We start from the raw sequence: 18,323 nt of genomic DNA, 5'->3' as shown, positions 1-18,323 counted from the left end.
TTTCAACAAAGTCCACAGCATCATCACCAGCAATCAATTTTGTCTCCAGAAACCACTTTCTTGGCCCAGCCACAAGAAGCAGCGCCTCATCCATTAGCGTGTGATCATGAGAGTACGGCAATACTATGCCATCTTCAGACTCCGTCTCTAATTCTAGCTCACACGCAGAGTTACCTCCTCCACGGAAGTCCTGAACTTCTCAAAGGTGTTCACAGAGGTTGGAATTCACTTCTTCCAAAATCCTGTTAGTAATGGTATTTTGATCTCCTCCCAAGAATCATAAATTTTTTTTTGACAGGCAGAGTTAGACAGTGAGAGAAAGAGAGACAGAGAGAAAGGTCTTTCTTTCTGTTGGTTCACCCCCTCAATGGCCGCCATGGCCGGCGCACTGCACCGATCCAAAGCCAGGAGCCAGGTGCTTCCTCCTGGTCTCCCATGCAGGTGCAGGACCCAAGCACCTGGGCCATCCTCCACTGCCTTCCCAGGCCACAGCAGAGAGCTGGACTGGAAGAGGAGCAACCGGGACAGAACCGGCGCCCCAAATGGGACTAGAACCTGGGGTGCCGGCACCGCAGGCAGAGGATTAGCCTAGTGAGCTGCGGCACAGGCCATAAATGTTCTTTAATGGCAACTAGAATGGTGAATTCTTTCCAGAAGGTTTTCAATTTACTATGCCCAGATCCATTACAAGAAATCACTATCAGTTATAGCCTTATGAAATATATTTTTATGATGCATTTATTTGAAAGGCAGAGTTACGAGAGGGAGAGAAAGATAAAGAAGTCTTCATTCACTGGTTCAGGGCTGGGCCAGCTGAAGTCAGGAGCCAGGGGCTTCCCCCGGGGTCTCCTACATGAATGCAGGGGCCCAACCACCCCGGCCATCCTCTACTGCTTCCCCAGACTCATTAGCAGGGATCTGGATCAGAAGTGGTGCAGCCAGAACTCAAACAAGCACCCATATGGGATGCCGGCACTGCAGGCTGCAGCTTTACCCACTATGACACAGTGTCAGCCCCGAAATGTATTTCTTAAGTAATAAGGCTTGAAAGCCCAAATTACTCTTTGATCCTCAGGCTGCAGGACAGATGTTGTGTTAGCAGGCATGGAAACATTAATCTCATTGTTCATCGCCATCAGAGCTCGTGAGTGACCAGTGCATTGTCAACGAGCAAAGGAAAATCCTTTTTCCTGAGCAGCAGCTCTCAAAAGTAGGCTTAACATATTCAGTAAACCATGTTGTAAACAGATGTTGTCACATAGGTTTTGTCATTCGATTTACAGAGCACAGAACAGATTTAGTATAATTCCTAAGGGCCATAGGATTTTCTGGGCAGTAAATGAGCATCGGCTTCAATATAAAGTCATCAGTTGCCTTAGCTCCTAACAAGACAGTCATCCTGACCTTTGAACCTTAAAGCCAAGCACTGATTTCTCCTCTCCAGATGTGAAAGTCCCAGATGGCATCTTCTTCCCATACAAGGCTGATTCACCTACATTGCAAATCTGATGTTCAGGGTAGCTACTTTCCTTTTTTTTTTTTTTTTTTTTTCTTTGAGATAGAGTTAGTGAGAGAGAGAGACAGAGAGAAAGGTCTTCCTTCCGTTGGCTCACTCCCCAAATGGCCGCTATGGCCGCAGCTACGCCGATCCGAAGCCAGGAGCAAGGTGCTTCTTCCTGGTATCCCACACAGGTGCAGGCGCCCAAGCACTTGGGCCATCCTCCACTGTCTTCTTGGGCTACAGCAGAGAGCTGGACTGGAAGACGAGCAACCGGGACTAGAACCCGGTGCCCCTATGGGATGCCGGCGCCGCAGGCAGAGGGTTAACCAAGTGAGCCACAGCGCCGGCCCAGGGTAGCTACTTTCATCAGTCATCTCCGCTGAGCTTCTGGATAACTTGCTGCAGCTTCTACTTCACCACTTGCTTCACCTTACCCTTCTAGGATGTGGGGATGGCTCCTTTCCTCCAGCCTCACGAACCAACCCCTGACAGCTTCAGGCTCTTCTTCTGCAGCTTCTTCACCCCTCTCAGCCTTTGTGGAACTGAAGAGAGTTAGTGCCTTGCTCTGGATTGAGCTTTTGGCTTACGGAAATGTTGTGGCTGGTTTGATCTTCTATCCAGACCATGAAAGCTTTCTCCAGTCAGCAATAAGGCTATTTCCCTCCCCTATCATTCACGTGTTCACTGGAGGAGCACCTTTAATTTCCTTCAAGAGCTTTTCCCTTGCATTGTCTGGCACAAGAGGCCTAGTCTTCAGCCCATCTCAGCTTTCAATATGCCTTTCTCATGAGCTTCATCGTTTCTAACTTTCTATTTAGAGAGACAGGGGACACTTTCTTTCACATCAACATTTAGACAACATTGTAGAGTTACTAACTGGCCTAACTGTAATATTGTGTCTCCAGGAAAAGGGAAGCCCAAGGGGTGGGAGAGAGATGGGGGAGTGGCCAATTGGTGAAGCAGTCAGAACACCCACAACATTTAGCAATTAAATTCGCTGTCTTATATGCATGGTTAGGGGTATCCCAAAACAATTACAAGAGTAGCACTAAAGATCACTGATCATAGACCATAGTAACAGACATTATACTACTGAAAAAGTATGATATACTGCAGGAATTACCAAAACGTGGCACAGAGATATGAAGTGAGCACCTAGTTAAGACACCTGTGTCCCACAACAGAGTACCTAGGTTTCAACCCGGGCTCAAACTCTGACTCCAGCTTCCTGCTAATGCCAAACCACTAATGCAGACCCTGAGAGGCAGAAATAATGACTCAAGTAGTTGGATCCCTGCCACCCATGTGGAAGACTTGGATTGAGTTCCCAGCTCCTGCTCTGGCACTAGCCCACCCCCAATCATGGCAGGCATTTGGAGAATAAACCAGCAGATGGCAGCTCTCTCAATTTGTATGTGTGTGCATCCCTCCCTCCGTGTCTCTCTCCCTTTCTCTCTCTCTGTTTGCCTCTCAAATAAATACATAAATACGGCCAGCGCCGTGGCTCACTAGGCTAATCCTCCACCTTGCGGCGCCGGCACACGGGGTTCTAGTCCCGGTCGGGGCGCCGGATTCTGTCCCGGTTGCCCCTCTTCCAGGCCAGCTCTCTGCTGTGGCCAGGGAGTGCAGTGGAGGATGGCCCAAGTGCTTGGGTCCTGCACCCCATGGGAGACCAGGATAAGTACCTGGCTCCTGCCATCGGATCAGCGCAGTGCGCCGGCCACAGCGAGCCGGCCGCGGCAGCCATTGGAGGGTGAACCAACGGCAAAAAGGAAGACCTTTCTCTACCTTTCTCTCTGTCTCTCTCTCACTGTCTACTCTGTCAAAAAAAAAAATACATACATACATAAATAAATACCTGGATCAATCCCTTCTTCCCCATATAACAGAAGTTGGCCATGACCCACTTAACCTCTGCTTGTTTTTGCAAACACACTTTTATCAGAATAAAGTCACACCCATTATTTTATGTATTATCTATGACTGCTTTTGCCCTACAAAGGCAGCGCTGAGTAATTGCAACACACACCATATGGCCCACAAAGCCTAATATATTTAGTGTCTGGCCCGTCACAGGAAAGGTTTGCCAACTTCTGTATTACAGAATAGCCAAGCACGCCTCTGATTGCAGGTTTCTTGATTATGCTGCCTAATCACAATGCAAAAATCTTATAATCCCTCCCAGAGCCTTAGAATACACAGTGATGAACTCACATAAGATTTCTAGAAATTGCAACTGTGCAGAAGACATCTGGGAACCCTGAAATCAGCAAAAAATACCATCAGAACTCCACTTAAGGAAAAAGATATGAAAAGTGTTCCATTAAACAGACACAGATTATACAGATTAATCTTGGGTCATCTCCCAGCTGAAGATCTTTAAACTAAGGGGCTAGACAGAAATACCTAATAAGAGGCAGAAGAAAGAACAAGAAAAGGCAGCTAAGGAAAGAGCTGGTGACGGGCACCTTGCAATTGGAGACATGGGTTAAAAGTCCAGCTTTGCCAATTACTACTAATCTTAAACCTTAGTTTATTCACTTGTAAAATAGGATGAATAGTCACACTCACTTCTTGGGGGAGGCGGGCAGAAAGTTTACGAAGTTCCTAGCATCCCGCCCAGGATTTGCTCACTACTCAGAGGAGGTCTGTCATTAGCAATCATGTTAGCTATGAAAGAATAAAAAGCTGTGATTATTTATAAAGAATCCCTCAACCCCACACAGTTCAGCTGTCAAAGAATGACAGGATTATGGCGAGGAACAAAAAGTGATATTTATCATGGCGAGCCCTAGTCAAAGGAAAATGTGGCCACGCTCATCTACTCCAAGTTAAAATAAGTAAATAAATAAAAGACTATGTGCCATGTTTTCATCAAACGCAGTTCAAGCAGAACGGAAGAGGAAAACTTTAATCACCTGGAAAAATCACTTAAGTGAAACAAATTATTTACTCCTTGATAAATGCTACATAAATGAAATTCAACATGAGAATGAAAAGTTTGTGCTGTATGCTCTGACAGAAAACAAAATGACATCCCCCTTCTTATGTAATGAAATCACTATCTAATGAAATCATCTATGGAATAACATGAACCCCTGGCCGACAGACTGTCCATTCTTAAGCAACCACTATCACTGTTATTTTCACAGCTTCTCTCTGATATCTAAAAAGGACCAATGACAGTTTTCCAGTAAGCTCTTCCAAGTGTCGATGCTGGAAGGTACGATGAGAACCACTCGTGACCTGCGCTGTTCAAAGCAGCTGAGTCATCACAAAAACAATTCCTTACCCTCAACTTGTTTGAATCATCCTTTTGACCTGTAGTAAACTGGATGCCCCATTCTTTTAGGCAATGAAAATGCAACAAGACTGGGAACACAGAGGTAGATAAAACAGCAACTTTTTTCTCCTCTTCATAATCCAGATTGAATTAATTGAACACAGTTGGAGCAAATGACTACACTATGTCCTCAATCTAAGTCTTGCGGCCCCACTGGGATAGGATTGTGTGTTCCCAGTCTTGGGGCACATGGTTTTCATTAGTTTATCAGGATCCCGCACTTCAGTTCGCACATTTAAATGGATGCAATCAGTTCGCTTGTGGTGGCCTCAAATACCCTTATCTTTCCTGATTTATCAAAGAAGTCACACTCTCCAAATGTTTGAAATTTAATACCATTTTCATTGCATAGCAAATAATTTTACTGAAACTTTCCACTGCTACACTACTGTTTAAGGAAGCCCACCACACTCACTTTTCTTTTCTTTTCTTTTTCTTTTTTAATTTAAAAAGCAGAGAGACAGAGACAGGGAGACAGATACAGAAATGTCTTCCATCTCTGCTGATTCACTCCCCCAAATGCCCAAAACAGACAGGAGTGGGCTAGGCCAAAGCCAGAAGCCCAGAACTCATTCTGGGTCTCCCATGTGGGTGGCTAGAGTCCAAGTACTAGAGCCATCATCTGCTGCCTCCCAGGGTGTGTATCAGCAGGAAGCTAGATTGGAAGTAGAGTAGCCAGGACTCAACCAAGGCACTCTGATACAGAATGTGGGTATCCTAAATACCAAATGCCTGCCCCAAGAAAGCCCTTTCACGTGCATTTATCTGGAATGTTTTTAAAAGTTAAATTGAAAATGGTGCAGCTGGTGCAGACAGAGTGCAGGGTGCACATTTCTTGGTGGAAGGCAGTGGAGTGGTTTAGCAGTTGAAGGGCCTCAAGGGTCACCACCTATGTGACAAATGGAGAAAGCTGATAACACAGGTCTCAGGTGAGTCTGCTGCCAAGGTGGGATTAGAACTCAGCCTCCCTGGGGCCCAGCGCAGTGGCTCACTTGGCTAATCCTCCATCTGTGGCACTGGCATCCCATATTGGCACCTGGTTCTAAGTCCCGGCTGCTCCTCTTCCAGTCCAGCTCTCTGCTGTGGACCAGGAAGGCAATGGAGGATGGCCCAAGTGCTTGGGCCCCTGCACCTGTGTGGGAGACCAGGCGGAAGCACCTGGCTCCTGGCTTCAGATTAGCATAGCTCCGGCCGTAGCAGCCATTTGGGGGGTGAACCAATGGAAGGAAGACTTTTCTCTCTGTCTCTCACTGTCTAACTCTACCTGTCTAAATAAATAAATAAAAAGAACTAAGCCTCCCTAATTCTCCATCTGGTGCCAATTTCAATCCCCACTGAAGCTGACCCCCATTCTCCCTAGCTTTTCTCCTTCATCTGCCACAGCCCAGTCAGGGTATTAAACTTGGATGAAGCAGGGCCAGAGCCGGCTGCGAGAGCTTTGTGCCTGTGGAAGCCGTGCATTCAGGTCACATATGGCCCCTTCTGCTCTTTTGCAACGCCTGAATTAATGGGATGGGCTCAGTCAGGTGCAACAAGGGAAGCCCGAAAACAATCCTCAGCCACATCCATTGTCGGGTCCCCCACCGACGCAGTTGGCTGTTGTAAGCACCAGCTGGAAGATGGATGCTGGTACTTCCAGAAAGACCCTTTGAATCAGGAGGGGCTGGGACGGGCCCCACGCTGTGGAGGCGGCATAATTATTCCCAATAACTGTCTGTCTGGGCTCCTTGGTGTTTTCCAAAGACAAGTGCCTCCTCATTGCAACAAACACTCAGTGCTTATGTGGTGGGGAGGGTGGGGAGTGAGAAGGCAGTTTTGCCCTTGATTTTCGTGTAAGGTTGCAATGTCACTAGCTTATTTTATACGCCACTCTGTTACTACTTCATTCAGCAAAGCAGAAAGGAATATCTCCTCTTGTAGATTATGCCTGAGGACAAACTACTTGAATGTAAAACACAGTCTGGTGGGAGGGGAGGGGCAATGTGAGGGTACTTGAAAACATTTGTGGAAAATGGAATTTAAAAAAAATTTACTGGGGCCAATATTTGGTGCAGTGATGAAGACACCACTTGGGATGCCCACAACCTATACCCAAGCACCTGAGTTCAAGTCCTGGCTCTACTGTTGATTCCAGCTTCCTGCTAATGCATACTCTGGGAGTCAACAGTTGATGGCTCAAGTACTTGGGTCTGTGCCATCCATCTAGAAGACCTGGATGGCATTCCTGGCTACCAGCCACCAGGAGCAAGCATTTAGGGAGTGGACTGGTGGATGGTGGATGGGAGATGTCTCTCTTTCTCTTTCTCTCTCTCTCTCTCTCACACACACACACCCTCTCTAATAAGTAAAATAAATAAATATGTATTTTTTAAATAAGTAATGTATTTTAGTGCAAGAATTTTTGAAAGCTATGCCTAGGAGGGTTCTTTAAAAGTGAACAAAAATGACTATTATGAAAACACATGGATTTCAACTTTTTTCACACTCCAAGAATCTTATCTTTTAATTCCATTTTTCCTTGAATATTCTGAAGTACCTTTGTCTCCTTACTGGCACAAGCTGGGCCATCAGAATGCCCTGGGGCTCTCTGGAGACCAAGCCTCGCTCTCATGCTGTGACTTCGGGGACAACAGAGCATGCGGCCTCTTGCAGTGCGGAGGCGAACAGCACAGCCTGTGCTGAATTTAAACCTCAGGTCTGTCCCTTAGCAGCTGTGTGACTCTGAAGAGGTCACAAAGCCTCTCCAAGCCTCAAAGTGAGTTATTGTAAAATGGGAGTTACTGGGGGTTGCTGTGAAGGTGAATAAAGCCCTGTACGGAAAGCAGTTGGCAAGGGGCTGACACTTCTGCAGGAGATAAAGGGTGGCGACGACCACTAGGCAGTGCAGTTTTCTCTTTGAAGACAGAGGCTGTGCTGGACCCGTGTTGCAGATGAATTCCCAGCGTGGATCAGATTATTGCTGACATCTCCGCCTCGCTGGGGCAGGTGTTTTTCCCGAGTCTGCCCTAATACTTGTGTCCTGCCTTCTGGTCATCGAGCTCGGCCTGGGACTCTCCAATTGCTGCTACAAATCTCTCAGGCCCAGGTGAAACCCCAGACCACCGACCCTCTTTTCTCAATGCTGTGGCCGCTGCTTCAACGTGTGGCTTCGTGCATTTTCTGGCCAGGGAAGCTCACCTCCCACATTCATTCACATCTCTCTCCAGCCCCTTCTCTCTCTGGGAGACGGGGGATTGCCTGACATTTCGGTGGGTCCTCTACAGCCCCCAGCACCTGCTCAAGAATCTTCTGGGTCCTCTGATCTCTTTGCTATGGACTCTGTGGTTCCCAGAGCAGCCCGGTCAGCATCACACAGAGTTTGTTAGAAACATAGTCTCAGGCTCCCCCCCAGTTTTGCTCAATCAGAAGCTGAACCCCAAGTGGCTGGTGCACACAAAGTTCAAGCAGCATTGCTTTCCTACTATGGCCATTTACATCTTCTCTATGAAGGCAATACCATTTTAAATACCATCTATATTATGCTTTACCCAATAGTCTCCCTTGGTGCCTGCAGGGGGTTGATTTCAGGACCCCACCATCGATACCCAAAGCTGTAGTCCCTTCTACAGAACAGTGAAATATTTGCAGATAACCTATGCACATCCCCCATATGCTTTAAATTATCTCTAAATTACTTATAATACCCACTATGATGTCAGTGCTATGTCAGCGGTTGTTCTGTTTTATTTTTAGTGAATAATGGCAAGAAAAAACTCTGTATAATGTTTGATAAAGAAGTGATGTTTTCCCCAAATATTTTCCATCTGAGGGCAGAACTCACAGGCACTGGAGGGCTGAGTACAGATTTTCAAATGACTCCACGTGGACACTATTTCTTTCTTAGACTCATCCTAAGCAAACACTATGCAGTCTGTTTTAACAGTTCATTCGACAAAGCAGGAAGGAATACCACCTTTTAAAAGACACAAAGGTCTCGGTGAAATTTTTTTTGGTACACGTTAAAATAGCTATGAAAGTACAATGTTTCTCTCTCTCCCTGTTTCTTCCTCTCTCTCTCACTGTAACTGTGCCTTTCAAATAAATAAATAAATCTTTTTTTAAAAAATGGGGTGGGGGAGGCCGGCACTGTGTCGTAGTGGGTTAAGCCGCTGTCTGCAGGGCCAGCATCCCACGTGGGCAGCGATTCAAGTCCTGGCTGCTCCACTTCCAATCGAGCTCCCTGCTAATGTGCATGGAAAAGCAACAGAAAATGGCCCAAGTGCTTGAGCTCCTGCACCCACATGGAAGACCCAGAAGAAGCTCCTGGCTTCTGGCTTCAGCCTGGCCCAGGCCTGGCCATAGCGACCATTTGGGCAGTAAACCAGCAGATGGACGATCTCTCTCTCTCTCTCTCTCTCTCTCTCTCTCTGTCTCTCTGTGATTCTCTCTCCTACTCTCTAACTGTGCTTTTCAATAAAAATAAATCTATTTTTAAGAAAACCCAATAAATCTTCATAACACCCATGTCACAATATTTGTAAGAAAGCAAGAAATCACTGAAAAATACTTAGCTGAGTTCCTGTCCCGCAAATATTACAGGTATTTTTTTCCTAGCCTCTACAAAGCACAAACAGTAATAGCTAACATTTTTGGAGTATTTAATACACAGCAGGCACTATGTGAAACACTTTATCTTGTCAATCCTCATAATAATCTGATAAGGTAGGAACTATTATTATCACTATTTTATAGACGTGGGAACTACAGCACACACAAAAAACGTAGTCACTGGTTTAACACATGCAATTGGATTTACACACAGGTTGTGTCTCTGTAAGACACGTGTCAGCTTGCAGACTGTGGGAACTCCACAAATACTACGCCAAAACAACCTCGCAACCAGTTCCCTCAGCTGTCCAGTGCAGGAAGGGGTGCCAGGGGTTGGTTATGGTTTTGAGAAAGTTCATGTGTTGGCAACATGGTCCCCAGCGTGTTGGTTTTTAAGAGGTAGTGGGACCTTTAAGAAGTGGGGCCACTGGGAGACCATTGGGGGCACCATGCTTGAAGGGATTTGAGCTCATCTAGAGGACTGAGTGAGTTCCCACCAGACTGAGTTGGTAGAAAACAGGCACACTGGCCCTTCCCTGCTCTCTGTCTTGTCCTGTGACCCCTCCCTCTCACAGACACCCCCACCATGATGTCACCCATCATGCAGTTCTACCAGAATTGAGAGGAAGCTGGCACCATGCTCTTGAACCCCTGGGACTATGAGCTGAATAAGACTCTTTTCTTGACACATGACCCAGCCCCAGATATTTTGTTACAGCGAAGGAAAACAGACTAACACAGCTGTAAGAGTCTCTGCCTTCTTGGCAGCTCATACAAAAGCCTCGGGTGATTACTGACGTCATGAGTAAGAGTGTCAATTGTTAAATCAACAACAGGAGTCACTGTGCACTTACTCCCCATGTAGGACCTCTGTCCTTAATGTGCTGTACTATGCGAATTAACAGTAAAACTAGTATTCAAACAGTACTTTATACTTCATGTGTCTGTATGGGTGCAATCTGTTGAAATCTTTACTTATTATATACTAAGTTGATCTTCTGTATATAAAGATAATTAAAATGAATCTTAACGAAGAATGGGATGGTTTGCGGGTGGGAGGGTGGTTATGGGGGGAAAAACCACTATAATCCAAAAGTTGTGTTTTCAAAATTTATATTTATTAAACAAAAGTTTAAAAAAAGAAGTCTCTGCCTTGGGGCCGGCGCTATGGTACAGCAAGCTAAGCCTCTGTCTGCGGCACCAGCATCCCACATGGGCAGCCAGTTCCTTTCTCTACTGCTCCTCTTCCAAACCAGCTCTCTGCTATGGCCTGGGAAAACAGGAGAAGATGGCCCAAGTGCTTGGGCCCCTGCACTCGCATGGGATACCCAGAGGAAGATCCTGGCTCCTGGCTTCAGATCAGCACAGCTCTAGCCATTGCAGCCAATTGGGGAGTGAACCAGTGAATGGAAGACCTTTCTCTCTGTCTCTCTCTCTCTGTAACTCTACCTTTCAAATAAATAAATAAATCTTAAAAAAAAAGTCTCTGCCTTATGGGGTGTGGTGAGCACTGAATGAGGAAACCTCACAGACAGCAGAGAGGAACCTCAGCAGAGGTGAGCACTGGGTGACCACATGCTGCTGTGTCACCATTAGTTCAATTATTATTTAATTGAGACTTTATATCTGCACAAGATACTACTAGGCATCAGGTTTATCCTTCATTTGAGACAAGGATGTCTTTATTTTCCTTAGTGTTTTTTCTATTTCTAAGCTCCACATATTTTAAAAAGGTAAGCAAGACACAAACAGCTCCATAGTTCTCTCCCAGTGACTATCCACATATCCATCACTCTGTCTCCCCAGAATCTCCTAACTACTTTCCCTCCCTTCCTTCCAGCGCACCCACTGTCCCTGGCTTTCTCATCTTTGGCACCATACACATTTTGGGCTGAAAAATTCCTTGCTGTGGAGCTTTCCCATGCATTGTAGGATGTTCAGCAACACCCCGGCCTCCACCCACTAGATGCCTGTATCTCTCTCACTCCAAACCAGGACAGTCAAGAATTCCCCCGAACATTGACAAATTCCCCTGGAGGGGCAAAATCACCCCTCTTTGAGAACCAACACTGGCAGGCAGTTAGACTAAAGGTTAAGACACACGTGTCTCACATCAGAGTGTCTGGGTTCAAATCCCAACTCCAGCTCCTGACTCCAGCTTCCTGCCAGTGTGGACCCTTGGAGAGCAGAACTGAAAGACTCAAGTGATTATGTTCACTTCACCCAGATGGGAGACCTGGATTGCATTCCTGGCTCCCAGCTTCAGCCTGGCCCAGCTGCAACTGTTGTAGGCACTTGGGGAGTGAACCAGTGGAGGAGAACTGTCTCTGTCTCCCTGCCTCTCATATATACATGTATATACATACACACATATATACACACACATATACATATTTAGAGAGATAATCAACTCTATAATATCCTGATGTTTTTATAGTTATTTTCTTTATACTTTGTCCACATAAGCATGCATCCTTGAGCATCATCATTTAGTTTTGTATAGTGAAAGGAATGGTAAGATAATTTAATCTATTAAGCAGATCCCAAATCCCAGCCCCCTGAAGTAGACTTTACAAGTAGGATGACCATATCATGTATCATCCCAAACTGGAAGCCATGACATTAACCAGGACTCACCTGGGCAAGGCAGCATGACCACCCTACTGCTAGGGAACTCCACTGGGAGTGAACATCATCCTCACCACCACACACAATTAGGGCTCCCCTTCTCACTGGTTAATTGTATGGGAAGCAGAGGACAATTAAAACCAGCACATCCCCAAGAGCAATGTAACACAGACCTAAATAAATATCTCAGGGCAGAGAAGAGCCCTGTACAGTTCTCACTGACCTTCAGCCTTAAGGAGGTATGTTCAAAGAATTTGCTCTAAGACACATTTTTACCACTTTCATCACAATAGCACAACAAATTGTTTCAAATAAATGCCTCCAATACTTGCACAAAAATGCAAAAAGGATCATGATCACCCCTTGTAAGAGTGGCTTTTAATCAATGCCTCAGCCTTTTCCCCCTCAGGAGAATAGAACTCCTACCAATCTGACTTGTCCTGCATTTGATCTCCTAAGTCTTGATATTGACCATGCTGGGAACGACAGGTTTGCCTTACACACATGAGAAATCATATCGATAACCTATTTGCCTCCACACGGTTCAGCTCGTCTCCCATTATTTGGGGCATCCAAGAGAATAGCAATTAGCATGTCTGCATTAGGCACTTGTACACTGCAGTGGGCACTTCTTCCTGACTTAGTCTGCATCCATTTCCCGCTTGTCCCACAACCACATTAAAGTGGCGGTTCAGCCGTGTGGTGTCCTCACTCCACACAGTCTGACTGGGACTCCATTGTGGGGACACAGCCCCTGACCTCTGCAGAAGCCAAGCCCATCATGAGGACCAGAACGGATTTTGAGATTTTTGTTCGACAGCTGGGAACCTGTGGGTTGCTGGACTTCAACCTCAAGTTGTTTACATGGTCATCCTGCCACACAGGGAGGAATCCAATACACAGAGGAGAGAAGAGAAGGGTGGGACTGAAGAATGGAAAGGAAGAAGTCAGGTCTTGAAGTCACTGTTCAGGCTTAAGCAAGATGCTCGTGAAGCCAGACCTATTCAGGTACTTTTAGTAACTTGAACCCATATCTAAGAAAATATAGGTATACAGTACACATGTTTTCTATATCCTAATTCCACCTAAATTTGGGGGCTTATCACTTATTATCAAAATAAACTAAGAGATCCAGACGCTCTGTGGCAGTGCCTTTCAAACACGACAGTGTCTCACAGTAAGAATTATGTTTCCTACTTCAACCCAGAAGGTACACACAATCCCACACAGACAACCGACCTCAAGTGTCAGGAGACGATAGAACCCTCACTAACATATGACATTGCTAACACATTCTGGCTTACATACATTTAAAAAAAAAATTCTGTTTGTGACCCACTAAATGGGTTTCATGACCTTGCTTTTGAAAAACGCTGCTTGGGGTGGTGTTTGTAGTGCAGCACGGTAAGTACTTCTTGGGACACCCACAACCCACATCAGAGTGCCTGGTTCAAGCTTCAGCCACTCTGCACTTGCAATCCAGCTTCCTGCTAATGCGCCTGGGAGCAGCAGGCAATGGCCCAAGTACCTGGGTTCCTGCCACCCATAGGAAGGCCTGGTTAGATTTCCTGGCTCCTGACTTTGATTTGGCCCAATCCTGCATGTTGTAGGCATTTGGGGAGTGCATCAGCAGACAGAAGACCTCTTTCTCTCTCTGTCACTCTGTGTTTCAAATAAGTCGGAAAAAGGAAGGAAGGAAGGAAGGGGGGGTGGAAGGGGAGGAAGAAACAAAGGAAGGAAGGAAGAAAAACACTGCTCTATGAGATTAGGCAAAAAATCTATTTTTTTTAACTTCAGTAAATCAGGTTATTAAGGGAAATAGGAGATTTGGCCTCTAAATTATGTAGGTGGTTTATCAAGTTTCTAACAACAGAAAGCCGGTATCTTACCTCTTCTCTCTGACTTCCCAGGACAAACATTTACCAGAAGGGGAGGTAAAAAAAAATCTTAAGGACTGAGAAACAAGTGAATTATCAAAAAATTAAAATTAAAAAAGACCCCTGATCTCTGAAACAAAAGAAAAAGCGCATGTACAGAGGGAGCGTTATTTAATAGGAAGACACACCTGGATCCTGATGATGAACTCAGTCAACGTTATTTATTGATCAAACAGGCTGCAGAAAGTCCTGCAAGTGACCCTCAGTGCATGAGCATGTACAAACAGTGCCTTTGTGAGAAAATCCCATCTCTGGGGCGGACCTGGAGGCAGCAAAGAAGGGAGGCGGGAAAAAGAGAGACAGGGATCACGTTCAGTCCAAGACTTACACCTGTATTGATGTGTGTCAGGTAACTATGAAGATTTGCTGAAATTGTAAAGAATTCTTGCAGGCTGGTAAGGCAGGGGATTTTGAGTGTTTCTTGCACACTCTATTAGGACTGTCAGTTAGCCCAAACTGCCTTTTTGTCTGCTCAAAAGCACTGCACAGCCTTAATTAAATCTGTGGAGTCATCTGGAGCACTAGGACTCTCGGGGTTCCTGCGAGGAGAGGCTGGTGCTGGTGTGTGTAAACACCACGTAGAGAACTGGAGCTGTCTGCCACTCTGGGGGGCTGTGAAGTCAGCTCCTCCCATGCCTTTTGACACTGCTGGGCTCCAGTGCCGCTGCCCGCCTGTACGAGCCACCTGGTCACTGCTCTGCCACTAACACAGCAACTATGACTTTCGAAACAAAGTGAAGCTCAGGACAAGCACTTGCACGCCCAGGAGAGAAGCTGGCCGGTAATAATGAAAAGCAAACCTCACCGTGATGGCATTTTAACAGATTTCTGCATTTGCCACCATCACATTGTTCAAATACATTCCACCTGTGTTACTGAATGTAAGCAAATAAAAGTGTTTGAATACTACTTGCAGAAATCACCAAGAAATGATCGTGTCATCCTGTCCAAGAAGTCCTTGGGATTGTCTGAATCCTTCTGGCCCTGTTCTAGGAAATGTAAGGGGTTGTGTGTGTGTGCCTTCTCCCCCCTCCCCCCCCCCCCGTTTAAGAATATATTTATTTATTTAAGAGGCAGAGTCACAGAGAGAAGGAGAGACAGAGAAGTCTCCCATCATCTGGTTCACTCCCCAAATGGCCACAACAGTCAGAGCTGGGCCAATCCAAAGCCAGGAGCCAGGGGCTTCCTCCAGGTCTCCCATTTGGGTGCAGGAGCCCAAGGACTTGGGCCATCTTCTACTGCTTTCCCAGGCCATAGCAGAGAGCTGGATTGGAAGTGAAGCAGCCAGGACTCAAACCAGTGCCCATATGAGATGCCTGCAGCACAAGCAGAGGCTTACCTACTACACCACAGCACCGACCCTATGTGTGATTTGCTGTAATAAAATTCTCAGATATACGAAGAGAAATTACAGAATCACCAGTACAATAGCCATCTACTTCATGTCAAAAATGCAGAGTGCTTACCCTGAGTCAGTCACTCTTAAACATCATCTCATTAAGTCGTGTGAACAACATAGAGGTAACTACCTTACTGTTCTCATCTTCATCACCATGAACTCCACCAGGGGATGTCCCTTTTAGAAGCACTGTAGGTGGTTCTGAGCCTACCGCGTGAAACCAGACTTCAGCCTCCCTCTGGGGCTGGGTTTACCATCCTGTGAACTCCCAATGATGCCCCCAGAAGTGCCCACCGGGGTGCCTGGCAAGCGAGAAGCGCTCGTAACCCCGCCCCCTTTCCCTCCCTCCCTCTGGCAGGTGAGTGTGCAGCTGGGCGAGGTTACGTAAGGCCACGCCGCCTTTCTTCCCCTTCGGAGCTCTGATTTGCACGCTCCAGAGACCCATTCCCTTCGGGACAGGAAACAGCATGTTGGGGACTGAGCTATCATCTAGTACACATCCTTCGAATTGGCTGCGTGAAGCTTCTGAGGCAAACACAGGCTAACCTTGAAAGGCTCAACCAGCTTTCCTGAAAGCCTACTGCTGCCAACACCCCCGAGGGCTTCCTCCCCACACCCCCAAGGGACCACCTTCCAGACCCAGCAGTCTGGGTCCCAGCACACAAAACCCCCTCAGTCCGCGGAAGTTCACAGGAGCTGGCTCCGGGGTGTTTACAAGTCCCAGCGGGTCGCAGGAATGCTCGGGATAATTATCACCCCACCCAGGAGCGCCCAGCCCAACCCAGCCCTCTCACTTCTGGAAGGAAGCGGCCACACAAAGGAGAGCAGGAGCGAGACCTCCTCTTGCGGCTGCTTTCTCGGGGCCACGAGCAGATGCAACCCAAGCTCTCCCCTCACTGTGGAGAGGCCCAGGGCATCCAATGCAAAGGACAAACTCCTCTAGTCCGAACGAATTGGCACTTCTCAAAAAGACGAGCCATATACATCTTCGTTCTTCCTTCTTCAGACAAAAAAATGAAAAAAAAGTGAAATACTCCAGAACACACACAGGGAAGCGGTCCACAGGCACACACCCTCCGCAGCTCAGGAGGGGCTGGGATCTGACACACCTATTTGAAAAGGGCGGCCATCCTGTCCGAACCTTTAGTACCCTTAGCCCACCCCCAGAAGAACAACCCCCACCCCGTCGCCACTGCTTTCGCTGCCCTCTGCAAGTATCTGTGGGCAGCCGGATCTGGGACTCATCAGCTCCCCTCCCTACCTCCCACGAACGCGCGGCAACCAAAGCACATGGTCCCCGGCCGGCGCGTTTGCAAACCCCACCAGCGCCGACGCCTCGAAACCGCCAAACTTCCTGTCTCCACACCACCAAAGAGACTCGAGCGCCGCGCCAAGTGCCCGTGGGACTCCCGCGGAGGCTGCAGCCAGCCAGCCAGCCGCGGGGCGGGGTTTCCTGCTCGCCCGACGCCGGGGACCCGCACCTCCGCTGGGAGTCTCCAAACCCTGCGCGCCGCGCCCAGGGCGCGCCGGGTGTCGGCCGCGCCGGGGCAGCGCGCTCCTGGTACTCGGCGCCGTCGCCCACCTACCTGCTCGGCCGCCTCCTCGCTCCCGCGCCCGGGGCTGTCGACCGCTACTTTATTGTCTCGGCTGCCTACCGCGCGGGACCTGGCAGCTCTGCCCCGCGCCAGCCCGGGAACTCCGCTCGGCGCCGCGCCTTCCCCGGCGGCTGCCTTCCTCTTCCTCCTCCTCCTCCTCTCTGCCAGAGCTCCTGCTCAGCACGTGAGCCACGCGCCGCGACTCCCCGGCCGGCTGGGCAGCCGGCGCCCGCCGCATCCCCCGGCCCGCGGCTGCGCTTGCCGCGCGTCCTCGCTTCCACCCGCACTTGCAGCTGCGCCCCGGGCCGCCCTCCTCGCGTCCTCGAGTCCCGCCTGCCCCTCGCCCTGTCAGCGCCGGCTCGCGGCGCCTCTCTCCCCGGCTGCCCCCGCCCGCCGCCTCTCTGGGGGCTGGGGCGGCCGCTGCCAATGAGACTCGGCTGATGCGCCGTTCCGGCCCAGTCATTGTACCGGGAGGGAGGAAGGGGAGGGGAGCGGGGGAAGGGAGGGGGCGCCCTGGGCCCCCGCGGCGCGCGGCTGCGGGCCCGGCGCGCCGTCGGCGACCCGGGAAAGGCGCGCGTGCCAGGGGGCGTGGAGCGGCGGCGGCTACCTGGAGTAGAGAAGGGGTCGCACGCTCGCGCCTCTCCACCCATCTCCCCACCCCGACACCGAAGAGCGCAGGGAGCCAGGACTTCTGGATTCCGCCTCCCAGGCTGCGAGCATCCCAGGACCTGGTTGCCCTTAGGATAAAGGAAATGGGGCGCCGGCAGCTGCGGGAGAAGCAGAGTCCACCCAAGGCCCCGAGTGGGTCTAGCGAAAGGACTAGATAAAGGAGATTCCCGCACATCTGGGTCTCTGGTGAGAGAGAAAGCGTGCGAGCGAGCGAGCGTGCGAGAGATAATGAATGAATATCCCATACCGGGCGTCCATCCCTTCTGTGATTCTGGAGGGTTTCATTGTGCTGTCTTACACATGAAGAAAGTCGGGAGAGAGGTTAACTGAAGACAGCTAATAATTGACAGGGCAGAGAGGCCAGCTTGATCTGCCGCGAAGGTGTCATCTAGCAAAAGGGAGCAGGGGAGCCAGGCAGGGCCATTCCTGGAGGGCCTCCTGTTGAGATGTTTTGTATTCTCTCCCAGTGAGTTCACAAGCAAAGGGACACTGATAGCCCTGAGAAAATGCTTCCCCAGCTGCTTGAAATGCCCATTAGCACACTTCAGTTCTCCTTACATTATGAATTAATTAGTTCTGAAAACGGAATTCCTTGCTTTAAAGCAATTATCTTGCAACTACACAATTATCTAGCTTTGCATTTTGTTGGAAGTGTAGCTGATTT

At 48.4% G+C, this 18,323-nt stretch overlaps 1 protein-coding gene across 2 annotated transcripts in view; it reads right to left on the bottom strand.

The window, feature by feature from the left end:
* Nucleotides 1-17,360, bottom strand: part of FRMD4B (FERM domain containing 4B) — a 366,145-nt gene extending 348,785 nt beyond the window's left edge. The window contains exon 1 of one of the 2 annotated variants that reach the window (XM_089305914.1): nt 16,982-17,360. The gene's annotated coding sequence lies outside the window, so the exon portion shown is untranslated. The remainder of the gene's footprint in view (nt 1-16,981) is intronic. The other variant, XM_051851478.3, reaches the window with a different exon arrangement.
* Nucleotides 17,361-18,323: the final 963 nt, after the last annotated feature.

Source organism: Oryctolagus cuniculus, chromosome 10, assembly GCF_051225735.1.
Source record: "Oryctolagus cuniculus isolate XC-2025 breed Fujian yellow rabbit chromosome 10, ASM5122573v1, whole genome shotgun sequence".
Taxonomy (NCBI): domain Eukaryota; kingdom Metazoa; phylum Chordata; class Mammalia; order Lagomorpha; family Leporidae; genus Oryctolagus; species Oryctolagus cuniculus.
The sequence above is the reverse complement of the archived record's forward strand: the minus strand, read 5'-3'. Positions and strand labels throughout refer to the sequence as shown.